We start from the raw sequence: 4,561 nt of genomic DNA on the forward strand, positions 1-4,561 counted from the left end.
GTTTAGAGACTCATGCCGTCACAAAGTGTATATTTCAGATCTGAAAATGTCATGAGGTCCCAAGTACTTCTCTAAAAGTTGTTTAAATAGTAAACTAGTACCCTAGGTTTATAGAAAATGAATAAACTAAGATAATTGGTGCAGAATTCCACTTCTGGGGCCCATTTGGTGTGTGCTGGGGCTGAGACTAAAGCTTTCCACGTGCAAAGGCCTTTCTTGGCGTCAAACTTCAGGTTATGACGTGTTTTGGGCGTTCAACTCCGGATAATGACGTTTTTCTGGCGTTTAACTCCAGACAGCAGCATGAACTTGGCGTTTAACGCCAAGTTACGTCGTCTATCCTCGCTCAAAGTATGGACTATTATATATTGCTGGAAAGCCCTGGATGTCTACTTTCCAACGCCGTTGAGAGCGCGCCAATTGGACTCTTGTAGCTCCAGAAAATCCATTTCGAGTGCAGGGAGGTCAGGATCCAACAGCATCAGCAGTCCTTTTTCAGCCTAAGTCAGATTTTTGCTCAGCTCCCTCAATTTCAGTCAGAAAATACCTGAAATCACAGAAAAACACACAAACTCATAGTAAAGTCCAGAAATATGATTTTTGCCTAAAAACTAATATTATTCTACTAAAAACTAACTAAAACATGCTAAAATCTACATGAAATTACCCCCAAAAAGCGTACAAAATATCCGCTCATCAGAGATCGATTTCGTTAGGTCGATATCTTTCTAGGTTATTTCTGTAATCCTCTTTTTTGGACCTTTGTCAGGTCTCTTTCAGGGATTACTTTGATAACTTTTTAGTGGTAGGAGTCCGACTTGGCTATGTCGGTCTCCTTTAAGTTATTTTTTGTAGTCCTCTTTCTTGGATCTTTGTCAGATCTCTTTCTAGGACCACTTGTATAAATTTTTAGTGGTAGGAGTCCGACTTGGCTATGTCGGTCTCCTTTAAGTTATTTTTTGTAGTCCTCTTTCTTGGATCTTTGTCAGATCTCTTTCTAGGACCACTTGTATAAATTTTTAGTGGTAGGAGTCCGACTTGGTTATGTCGGTCTCCTTTAAGTTATTTTTTGTAATCCTCTTTCTTGGATCTTTGTCAGATCTCTTTCTAGGACTACTTGTATAACATTTTAGTTGTAGGAGTCTGACTTAGTTATGTCGGTCTCCTTTAAGTTATTTTTTGTTGTCCTCTTTCTTGGATCTTTTTCAGATCTCTTTCAGGGGCTACTTGTATAACTTTTTGTTTTGGGCTGACTTTGTTATGTCAGGCCCTTCAAAGTTAAAGTAATCCTCTTTAATAGGGTTAGCCAGACCTCTTTCCAGGGTTTACTTATAACTTGGGTTGACTTGGTCCGACTTGTGAGCGTCGGCCAGCCTTTAAGTTATTATTTTAGCTATCCGTAAGTCCTCGTCAGGTTCTTTTTTGGATTGCTTTCGATAACTTCTTACATTATTCTGTGTTCACCTTTGCCGATTTGTAGAAAGTGGTTGGCATCTTTAGATCGTCCTTTGGGTGAATCGCGTTTTCACCTTTATCAGACGATTTATCTTTATCGTGGTCGTGCAGTGACATTGTTTTTCACTTTCTGCCGACCTGTCGCTTTATAACCGGACGGTGAATACTTCAGATTAATGCGTCTTCGATTCTTTGTAGAATTTCTAAATAAACTTTATTCAAAGAAAAAATGCAAATATATATATGTGGGAATTTTCTTATCCCTTTAAGTCCAGCATGACCTGGATCTCAACAAGGTGCCTCATTAAAAAACCTTTTCAGGAAAAAGAGCACATCCACTAATGAGATCCGTTGCCTTTTCTAGCTGTAGTACCTTCTTAGGTTGCAGGCGTGCCATGATCTGGGAAGCTCTCGTCCCTTGAGTTCGAACAGTCGGTAGTAGCCCTTCCCAAGCACTTCTATGACTCGGTAGGGTCCCTTCCAGTTTGCTGCCATCTTTCCTTCTCCGAGCCGAGTTGTTCCAATGTCGTTTTGGATTAAGATGAGATTGTTCTCAGCGAAACTTCTTGGTACTACCCTTTGATTATATCTGGAAGCCATTCGACGTTTTAGAGCTTCTTCTCTAATCCGAGCTCTTTCCTCGATTTCAGGTAGTAGGTCAAGTTCTTCCCTCTGAAGTTGGAAGTTTGCTCCCTCATTATAATGGACTACTCTATGCGATCCTTCTTCAATTTCTACTGGAATCATTGCCTCCATTCCGTATGCTAATCGGAAAGGGGATTCCTTTGTGGTGGAATGTGGCGTCGTTCGATATGCCTATAGAACCTGTGGAAGCTCTTCTGCCCAGGCTCTCTTTGCATCTTGCAGTCTTCGTTTTAACCCTGCCAATATGACTTTGTTGGCGGCTTCGGCCTGTCCATTGGATTGTGGATGTTCGACAGAGGTGTACTGATGCTTTATATTCAAGTCGGCTACTAATTTTCTGAAGCATGCGTCTGTGAATTGGGTGCCATTGTCTGTGGTTATAGAATATGGAACCCCGAACCTTGTGACAATGTTTCTATATAAGAATTTCCGGCTTCTCTGAGCGGTGGCATTGGCTAGGGGCTCTGCGTCGATCCACTTTGTAAAGTAATCTACCCCTACTATGAGGAATTTAACTTGTCCTGACCCCTATGGGAAGGGGCCGAGAAGATCGAGTCCCCATTTTGCAAATGGCCAAGGCGATGTCACGCTAATGAGATCTTCTGGCGGGGCGATGTGAAAGTTGGCATGTTTCTGACATGGTGGACATGTCTTTACAAATTCTTTAGCTTCTTTCTGTAGAGTTGGCCAATAAAATCCCGCCCAGAGTACTTTTTTGGCGAGACCTCGTGCTCCGAGATGATTACCATAAATACCGCCGTGTATTTCTTCTAGCACTTCCCTTGTGTTGGAGGTCGGCACACATTTTAGTAAAGGTGTTGAGATTCCTCTGTTGTACAAGATGTTGTTTATGATGGTGTAGTACTGTGCCTCCCTTTTTAACCTCTTTGCCTCCTTTTCTTTTGTGGGGAGCGTTCCTCTTTTGAGGTAGTTGATTATGGGGCTCATCCATCCTTGGTCCTGACTTGTTATAGTCATGACTTTTTCTTCTTCCGAGATTGATGGGTTTTGTAACATTTACTGGATGAGGCTCCTATTGTTGCCCCCTGGTTTGGTGCTAGCTAGTTTTGAGAGTGCATCAGCTCGGGCGTTTTGTTCGCGGGGTATGTGGCAGATTTTATACTCCCTAATTTGTCCGAGCTGTTACTTGGTTTTATCCAAATATTTTTTCATGGTGGGATCTTTGGCTTGGTAGCTCCCTGTTATTTATGATGTGACCACTTGTGAATCGCTGTAAATGTTGAGTTTTTGAGCTCCGACCTCTTTAGCCAGCTTCAAACTGGCTAGTAATGCTTCATATTCTGCCTGGTTGTTTGAGGCCGGGAACTCAAACTTGAGGGAGAGCTCAACTTGGGTTCCTTGGTCGCTTTCTATTATCACGCCTGCGCCACTTCCAGTTTTATTTGAAGAACCGTCCATGTAAAGATTCCATTCTGTGGGGGTTTCTAGGGCATCTGTGAATTCTGCGATGAAGTCGGCCAAATACTGTGATTGGATGGCCGTCCGAGCTTCATATTGGAGGTCAAACTCTGACAGCTCGACTGCACATTATAGAATTCTGCCTGCCAGATCTGTTTTCTGCAATATTCCTTTTATGGGTTGGTTAGTTCGAACCTTAAAGGTGTGAGCCTGGAAGTATGGGCAGAGTCGTCGAGATGTTAGGATGAGGGTATAGGCAAATTTTTCTATTTTCTGGTAGTTCAGTTTGGATCCCTGTAGTGCTTTGCTAATGAAGTAGATGGGTTTTTGCCCATTTTCGTCTTCTCTGACTAGTGCTGAGGCTATTACCCGGCTCCCTACTGCGAGATATAATATGAGCGATTCTCTTTCTTGTGGTCGAGATAGGATAGGTGGCCGTCCTAAGAACTCCTTGAAGTCTTGGAAGGCTTGTTCACATTCTGTCGTCCATTCGAACTGTTTTCCTTTTCTTAAAGTAGCATAGAAGGGGAGAGATCTTATCGCAGCTCCTGCTAAGAATCAGGATAGGGCGGCCAACCTCCCATTGAGTTGTTGTACTTCTTTGACACAGGTTGGGCTCTTCATATTGAGTATGGCTTGACATTTGTCTGGATTTGCTTCAATTCCCCTTTGTGTGAGCATGAAGCCTAAGAATTTGCCTGCTTCTACTGCGAAGGTGCATTTTGCGGGATTGAGCCGCATGTTGTGCTTCCTTATAATGTAAAACACTTGAGTCAGGTCAGATAATAATGCATCTTCACTTTGTGTCTTTATCAACATGTCATCCACATAAACTTCCATGATTTTTCCGATGTGATCTGAGAAGAGTTTATTCATTAGCCTTTGATAAGTAGCTCCTGCGTTCTTAAGACCGAAAGGCATCACGATGTAGCAGTAGTTTGCTTTCGGTGTTAGGAACGATGTCTTTTCTTGATCTGGTGGATACATGGGGATTTGATTGTATCCCGAGTATGCGTCCATAAATGAGAGATATTTGTATCCG

Source organism: Arachis duranensis, chromosome 6, assembly GCF_000817695.3.
Source record: "Arachis duranensis cultivar V14167 chromosome 6, aradu.V14167.gnm2.J7QH, whole genome shotgun sequence".
Lineage (NCBI taxonomy): Eukaryota > Viridiplantae > Streptophyta > Magnoliopsida > Fabales > Fabaceae > Arachis > Arachis duranensis.